Source organism: Callorhinus ursinus, unplaced genomic scaffold (assembly GCF_003265705.2).
Source record: "Callorhinus ursinus isolate GAN/ISIS: 27379988/994484 unplaced genomic scaffold, GSC_fseal_2.0 scaffold48, whole genome shotgun sequence".
NCBI classification, from domain to species: domain Eukaryota; kingdom Metazoa; phylum Chordata; class Mammalia; order Carnivora; family Otariidae; genus Callorhinus; species Callorhinus ursinus.
Window position 1 is genome coordinate 6397756 of NW_027397110.1, and position 9083 is coordinate 6406838.

Here is a 9083-nt window from a genome sequence, read left to right on the forward strand (position 1 = left end):
ATAGCTAACATTTATGAGCACTTACTGGGAGTTAGGTGGGCTCTGTTCTAATTATATAACTATGTAGTCGCTTATTGAATATAGTCTCTCCAACTCTGCCTAACATATGAGCGGAGTGTGGGGATGGGAGTAGGGCATCCCAGAAGCCAAAAGCCTACAGGGAAGAGCTTGAGATTTGGTGTTTCTGGGGGAGGCTAAACTGGCCCCCTTGGTAGTGTGGGGAAGACCAGAGAGGATCAGATGCCTGGGGTGTGCGGCCTGAAGACCAGCAAATGGCCCACCCACCATGGCAAATGAGCCACCTGCGGCTGGACCCCCCCAGATGTGGCAGAGCCACCAACACACTATGGGGCCTTGAGCAAGTCATGGCCCCACCCTGGGCCTCAGTTTCCCCATCTATATGATGGGGACTTGGGCTCACTCACCTCTCAGGGCCCCACCCACTATAAGGGGCTTTGATTCTCTCATCTCTTTGACTTCCTTGTATGGCTTCCATGCAGATTGTGACTTCGGCAGCATCATCTGCCCATTGATTTTTCCAGAAAGGGTGCTAACTTCCCTTCTATTCTGCAGTCAGCCATAGTGCCTATCCTTCCAACTGCTCCTCCTGCCCCCACCCACACACCTCACCTGGCCTGGGGTAGGGGGCCGAGAGCATCCATCCGGCAGGGTAGTGGCCCCAACACCATGTGACATGTGCCATGTTAGGGGAGCGCCCTGGGAGTGTGAGCATACAGGGCTAGGAAACCACATCTGGCCCACACCTGGCTGTGAGCAGCTGAGTTGCCAGGGTCCAAGGGGTTCATTAACACCCTCTCCTGGAGTCGGACAGACCGCTCACCCCTTGTTCCACTGTATCCTTTGCTGGGTGCTGGGTGCTGGAGGGCACCTTACTTCCCTGAGCCTGGCTTGCTCACCGGATGAGTGATTCCACCTTATGGGGTACCTGAGGCCAGAGTGTTGGAAACAACCCTTAGGTGCAAGGTCACTGATGAAACAGCTGCGTGGACAGCCCTCTGTGGCAGGTGGTTATGTCCCCGTTCTGCAGATGAGAACGCTGAGGCCCTAAGAGCTTAGGGAGCTTGCCCAAGGTTGCATTGTCTTCTTCTTCCCCCTTTTGACATCACACCTGCTGCCAAAAATGAGCTGGGGCGGATTATAATGCCGGGAGTCCATAGAAGGTAGGACAGTTGTAAAGGTAGCCTAGAGACCACTAGGGGAGAGAGGCTAGGGAAACGTGAAACCTCTGACAAGGTGGTTACCTGCCTGTTGTCACTGCTTGCCCACACGGGATGGGAATAATGGTCATGACAGGTGAGGGAGAGGGGCGCCCCACAGGGTCCCAGCCCTTGAGGAAGGCATGGTAGTTCTTCCCTCTGCCTGGGACCTTTCTGCTCACCTTGGCTCAGTCAGGGCATGGGGTTACTTAAGGGCTCTGTGTGGGTTCAAATCCTGGCTCTGTCCCTCACTGGCTGTGTGATCGCAGGCTAATGATTTATTGCGTTGAGCCTCAGTTTCTATACCTGTAAATGGGAATAATGGTCCGACTCGCCTTGTAGGGTTGTGTGAGGGCGACCCGACTTAATGCTGGTAACTCACTCAGCACGGCACCCACGCGAGAGCTCTAGGAATGTTCTCTCTAGTTATCTCCTCGAATCAGTTCAGAGTCCCCTCAGTCAGTTTACTGAGCACCTGCCGTGTGCCAGCACCAAGCCCAGGGAGCCAAGGACTCATCACTCAGGCCCCTCCCGTGCTCTGGGCGAAGCTGCCAGCCTCAGGGCCTGGGGCTGAGCGTGTGGATCTGACGTGTACCGGGAACAGCCCGCGAGAATTGGTGTGTTGGCTCCCACTGCTGGCGTGACAGACATCCTGATGAAATATGTCATTTTAAAACATTTTTAAAAGAAATTTCTGGAGAGCTTTCTTAACCCTGTGAGGCCGTAAGTAGCCTGATCGTTGTCAGGTTCTAGTCTTGGCTTTGGCATGATTTGCTGGAGACCCCCCCTTTTCCTGGGCCTCCGTTTCCTCATCTGTGAAAGGGGGCAGGAACCATTCCCACCTGTGAGGGTGGGCCCTATGTGAGGCTGCTAGTGTGAAGCGTAGTTTGTGAGCTCCAAAGCACCTTGTCGAGATCTTTCGGTTCTGTTTCTGGTCATCCACGAGATGGTCACGGGCAGGTGCCTGTGCCGTGTCATGCTGGATGCTGGCTGACATTGGTGGGATGCTGGCTCTGCTCTCAAGGGCTCCCTGAGTAGTGGCCTCACTAAAACCCTTGAATTTTGTGATTTCCAGAGAACGTGGAAGGCCCCTCAGGCAGCCTGGCCCCTTCCAGGGGAAATGCTGGTAAGTGTCTTGTCCTGTCTGTTAGTTTGTTCCACAAATGTTTTTGGAGCAGTTGTATGTGCTGGGATGATGGGGGAGAACCGGATGTCAGTCCTACCCTCAATAGCTCAGTCCAGGAGGAAGGATTTGAAAACTCCACACCCAACTGACCAGATGTCCTGAGGTTTGGGGGTGGCTGGATGCAAAGTCTGAGTTTTTCAGAAGATGCTCAGGCACAGGGCAGCTGGCTGGATCGTTTACAAATGAATATTGACTGTTTGCTCTGTTCAGAATCTTTCGATAGCTTCCCCTTTTTGCCTTGGGATAAAATCCCCATGCCTTCTGTGGCCTGCACTGTCTGATTCCAGCTGCCTCTCCAGTTTCTCATTTCACTTAAATTGCATTGGCCTCTTTTCCCTTCCTGAAAAACGACTCGCTCCCTCCTGCCTCAAGACTTTTGCCCACGCTGTGCCCGCCGCCTGGAGCTCGTGTCCAGCCTCATCACGTGGCCCCTTCCTATCTTGCAGGTCTCAAATCAGATGTCCTGGATCCCCAGTACCCAGGGTCCCATTATACACCCTCTGTGCACCTGGCATGCTTTCTTACTAGTGTGCACCACAGCTTTACCAAATGATTGTTTATATGTTGACTCGTTCTCTCTAATGGCCCCATGACAACAGGGGCCCTTGGACGCAGTGCCTGGCATATGGTAAGGGCTCAATGAATGTGTGTGGAATGAATTTATGATGAGTACTAAGGTAAGGCTTCGTGGAGGTGGTGGAGTCTTGAAAGAGGTTATCGTTTCAGTCTCTAGGGAAGGGGGGTGCTTCCTGCTTTGGGGAGCAGTCGGGCACACGGCAGGAACACAACTCGCTTGGTTTGGCAAAGAGGCAGAATCAGACATGTGAGAGAAGGTTGGAGAAGTGAGCTGGGGCCAGACGGGCTTTGCCTTCCAGGTGAATGGGAACCGACTTGAATTCTGAAGGCACTTGGGACCCTTGGAAGACTTCTGAGCCAGGAGCAGGAGGGTCGAAGCTGGCTGTGGGTCACTGTAATGAAGTCTGCCGCAGGGATGGGGTGGGCCAGGAACAGAGGCTACGGCCCAGAGGACCAGGTGGTAGCTGAAGAATCCATCGACTCTGCTGCTTTCTTTTTCCCCCGGAATCACACATGTGCCTTGTCAGTTATCCTCACCAGCCAGCAGGGAGATGCAGGGCAGAGTCGAGGAACCTCACCTGACATGACCGCTTCCAGAAGACAATCACCTTCCAGAAGACAACGGCCGGGCAGCCATTCCCAAATCCAATGGAGGGAGAGATGGAGTCAGGGTCGGTGTGGGGGGCGGGGTGTGCATCTACGTCCACATTTCTCAGCTTCCCCAACCCAGAAGGCAGCATCTAGCTATGCATCCCCACACCTCTGTCCTGGTGCCTTCCCAGTGGCCAAGGGATTATGACTTGGAGGGACCAGCCTGTGTCAGAAGATGAGCAGAAGCATTTCTGTGCAAGCCCAGCCAGCAAGACGCACCTCCTTGCTCCCATGGGGGCACAGCTCACGTGGTCAGAAGAGCCAGGATTCTCAAGTCCCTAATCTACTGCTTAGCGGCTGTGTGCCTTTGGGCATCTTGTTAGCAACTCTGGGCTTCGGTTGCTTCAGCTGTGAAGTGGGGGCTGTTCGGGGGTGGTGAAGGTTAAATGCGAGGACACACATAGAGCCCCAAGCACAGCGAACACTGGAGGCTCAGGAAGTAGTGGCTGTATCTTGGCTGCATTTTTCTCCACCATTTCAATTCTTTGCAGCAAGCTTGGGTTTCGGGCTTAAAATGAAGAGCATGTCAACAGAACAGGACGGAACAAAGTCCTTTCCCAGCACGCCTTGGCATGCAGCACTGCCTTCCTGGGGAGCCCAGCAATGATGGGGCTAAAAGTCTCGAGCTTTCAAGCAGAAATAATCCCAAAGGAACAGAACCTCCCTATTGTTACCATGTGATAAGGCGATGCAGGGGCTCTGCGGTCCGACCTGCCCGTGTCAATTCCAGCCCCTTCCTGGCTGCTGCGTGCCTCTGTTTCCTCATCTGCAAAACAAGGTAACAGCATCCACATTGCCTAGGGCTGTTGTAAGGATTAAGCGAGTTAATGCAGGGAAGTGCTTCGAACATGCGTGTGTCATTGCCGTTGCTAGATCATTTCATCTTGAACTTTCTGTCGCGCTGGAAGGGACTCAGTGGGGGCCCTGGAGCTGGAAAGCTGGGTTCAAATTCCAGCTCTGCTGTTTGCTAGCTGCGTGACCTCAGGCAAATCTCCTAGCATCTCTGTGTGTCCATTTCCTGCTCTGTACAATGAAGATGACAATCCCTGCCTCATAAGGTTGTTTAGGGGAGTGAATGGGGTTTGCCCAGGTAAGGGACCCGACTCCCTGGACACAGGCAGCCCACTCAGCCCCTCCTCCCACCCAGATGAAGACATTGAGACTCAGAGCCATTGGATGATTTGCTGAAGGACCTACCTGGGTGAGACCAGGCTGGGCCCCTAGTTTAGTGGCCTGTGCTAGGCCGTCATGCCAGGGGCTGAGAGTAGAGCCACTAGGGATTAGGAGTGCCAAGTGGGCTGAGGGGTGATCTCCCCTGTGGCCAGGCTGGAGGGGCCCTCCAGCTGCTCAGCTGTGTTTCCTCCGCTGTTTTCTCTCTGCTCACCTGTGGGAAGAGTGAGCTGCCACACAACAGTTGCCACTTGGGCAGGCCATGGTCTTCTGGGTGCGGGGCCTGAGAGCCCATTGCCTGCAAGCTGCCCATTCTCCAGGGCTTGAACACGTCACTGGTGGGGAAAGGCTGGTGCTGACCCTGCAGACCCTCTTACATCTCTTTTCTGATCTGCCTGCAGACTTTGGGACCCACCAACTGTCTGCATCCATCCATCCTTCCAGTGTTTACTGAGTGCTGGGAAGCTTGGTGGTTAAGCGTGCAACCTCTAAAGACCTAGGTTCAAATCCCAGTGTGGCCTCTTCCAAGCTGTGTGACTTGGGACAGGTTAAATTCTCTGTGCCTCTTTGTAATAGTGATACAGTACCAACCAACCTCATCAGGTTGTTGCAAACCCACAGTGCCTGTTCCCAGTAAGCTTGGATCCTTCTGGGCTGTACCATGATTCCTAATGTTATCATTTTTATGGATATGGTACCCTGCCCTGCATAGGATGTCTCTGCCCTGCAGATACTCATAGCCCCGTGGGAGAGATGGATACAGTTCGAAATAGCCCTGTGTGACCAGTGGGAGCTGAGGAGGGAGCCACAACTTTGATCCTGGAGGGCTGGGGTGGAGGGCAGGGCTGACCTCCTAAGGAGAGATCACTGTGAGACCCTGTGAAACAAATTCATGTCAAGGCCCTATAGGATCCCATCCCTGCCCACGTCTGCAACCTCATCTCTCCTTTTCCCTGTCTGTGCGCTGGGCACAGCCCTCCTGAGAACAGCAGGTGGCTGCATGCACACTCATGTGTGTTGATATGCCCTGGCCCTCTGTTTGGAGCCTTCCCTATTCCTTTAGCCTTAGAGCCTGCTGTGACCTTGCCCCAGAAGGACTTATTCGGAGCCCCTATGCTCCCTCCATCAGGACTTATGGCCTAGCACACAGCTAAGTGTTCTGTGTGGAATGAAGGCATGTCCACAGAGGATCTGGCCACCCCTGCTATTTGTGCCTGGCCTGGGACAGGCCCTGCAGGATGCTGTGGTAGGGGGTTCCTCACTCTGTTAACCAGAGGCTTTTGTAAGCTGTCTCCTGGAGGATGGCGAGCAGGCATTCCGGGCCTCCCTCTTGGTGTGTTAGAGTTAGCAGGAGCCACATCCAGAGAAGAAGGAGAGCTGGCACCCGGTGAAGGATAAAGGTGAGGGCCGTACACATGCTCCTGAGAGCCAGAGAAGGAGAGAAAGGCCATCCGCCTGTCGCTGAAGGCACTGACACCCCGGCTCACTTCGCACAAGTCACTGATCTGCCGAGCAGGCCAGTCTCCTCAATCAATCCGTGCTGACAGATGGTAGCGGAATCAGTGACCTAGAGGCAGAAGGCTCCATTTGTAATCCCGGAGTGGCCCAGGCGCCTGGAGGAGGGCAGAGGAGTTTGTAATAAAGGGAGTGACACAGGGTTTCCAAAAGCCGGAGGAGGAGGGAAAGGATTAATTTTGCTTCTGGAATTGAAACCACTGATTCAGTTCAATAAGTATTTTTTCAGTAGACTAGGTTAGGAGAGGAAAAAAAGCCAAACAGATCTACTGTCCTTTCCTTAAAGTGGTAGGAAAAACAAGATTCTCGTAGATGAGACAAGAGAACAATAGAGGAACTCTAATGTGATCAAAGAGGAGTTTCCCCCATTGAGCTCCGGCCACTGTGGGATCTTGGGCAGTAACTTGCCCTCTCTGAGCCTCAGTCTGCTCATGTGTCCTGTTGTGGCCATATCGTGGAACTGTAGCTGTTGTTAATATGTGCCTGGTATTGTACTGAATTCTTTATGCAGATCTCTTTAGGCTCCCATGGTACCTTATTGTCCCCTTTTACGGCTAAGGAAACCAGAGAGGTGAAGTGATTTGTCCAAGGCCACACAGCCCAAGAGTAACCTGTATCTGTCTGCTGGTTATCGTGCCCACAGGTTCTTCTTCCAAATGGTACTGAAAGGAAAAGTGACAGGCCACCAGGGGTGAAGAGGTCCAGGCTGGCCTGGCCCTAGGACTGGGGAAGTTTCCGGGTAGAGGTTGGCTGGGCAACGTTCTGGCAGGGTTCAAGGGGGTTGGGAGAGAGGGGGCTATAGAACCAGTCCAGGGACAGGAGGCAGGAGCAGACAAGAGCCTGGACTCCCGTTCTCTATCTGCATTCTTTCCCTTTTGAATGAGGCTCTCTGCACAGTTTGTGACCATCCATTTCTTGTTTCAGTCCCTCCGTCTGAGACCTGAGGGAGCTGAGGAAGAGGGGAAGGGAAGGATGGGGCAGGAGACTAAGGAAAAGCTCTTCCCTTCATGAGTTCTCTCAAGAAACTGAGGGTGCCCCCAACACTCAGTGCTTAGAAAGCTCCCCTGCATCCTTCCAAGTTTGTCCAGAAAACATGCATCTGTGCTGGGAGTCCCCCCATCTTTTCCCTCTGCAGCCCTGACCTGAGCAGAAGTCAGCACTGGTCTTTTAAAAGTCTTAGTGTGAAAGAATTTGAAAATGAAACTCACAGAACAATGGAACAGTCAGAGGGCAGGGCCTAGCAGCCTCTTCAGCTCTGCCCCGGAAGAGCCCGGCACCCCGCTTGGCATGCAGGAGGTGTTGGGGAATCAAGTCTCCAAGAATAGCCCTGACCCACATTGGAGCCAGCCCCTACTTTGTGAAATTGGACAGGAGCCAGGAGAAATCACTGCCTTCCCCAACCACATCCTCCTGAAGTGCCGAACCAACGGAGGCCCTGCCTTGGATCCCTTTACTGGGGGCAGGTGTTGCCACGGCCAGGACCCTCCTTGGGTGGCCCAAGGCAAGGTAGAACATTTATGTCTCTGGCTAGGTGAAGCTAGAGGTGAGAGGGTAGAGCTAGGCCCAGGGGAGCTCTGTACCTCAAATGTACTGAAATCTGGGTCCCAGGCCACACCTGGTTCCTATCAACCTCCACCTGCTGTCCGAAGCACTCTTCCAATTCCAATTTACCTTCAAGTTGGGTTGCTTCAGGAAAGGAAGCCACATACTCCCCTAACATCTAGGGCAGATGGGGCCCTAATTTAGAATCAGCAATGTTAGCCAACATTAGGGGCATCTAGTTCAAACTCTCCTCCTTCCCTTTATATAGCAGTGGGAAACTGAGGCCCAGACTGGGGAGAGTATTTGGCCAGATCTCTGGGTGAGTCAGAAGCAGGATCACAAACATTCCCAACACATCCTACCCCCCACGGGCCTTCTCCCTTTTGATAGCAGTGGGTCACAGCGAACAAACATCTCAGTGGTTGTTCTACAACTGAGATTTTCTTTAAAAAAAAAAAAAAAAAAAAGGCCAAGCCATTCCTTTGCTCCATAAAACATACATGAGGTTTGCAAAAGAAGGCTGGGAACGGCCCGAGGCCTTGGCACCGCAAATCCTCCACCTTATCTCCAAATTAATTCTGGACCCTGGGTCCAGTCAGCCAGGCGTTGCAGCGTTTTTAATGCCGCCGCAGGCGAAGGCAACTGGCTTTCGGTGAGTATCTATTTTACATGCGAGGTTGGTGGGCCTCCCAGCTCCTCGCTTGTATTGCGGAGGAAACTGAGGAAGTTATCTGTTATCTAGGGAGCCTAAGTCATTCATCCAAGGACACGCGGCGCTAAGGGGCGGAGGAGGGAAGGGAACCGGGCCCGCTGGGCCGGAGGGCGCTTGGCGGTCAGGAGCTGCCCCCTTGCCCGGCCCCACTAAGCAGGTTACCCGGAGGAGGCCAGGCCCTCGCCCGCGGGCTCCCCAGGATGCCAGAGGCGCGATTCTGGCGTTGGAGGCTCCAGGGAACTCCAGAAATCCCAGGGAGAGATTCCGGGCCACCAACTCCCCAGAAAGTTGGCTCGCGGCCACTCCCAGGACGGCCGGGAGCCGCCGGCCAAGATGGCACTGTGCGAGCCGCCAGCCGCACGCGCGGCGCGGGGCAGCTGCCTAGGGGAACCCCGCGCGACCCCGGCTGCCGGGCGGGGGTCTCCGCGGCCCCGGCCCGGCGCGCGCAGGCCTCGGCGCCGCCGCACGCGGGTGGGCACGCGCGCACCCGCCGGCCCCGCCCCCTGCCGCCCCG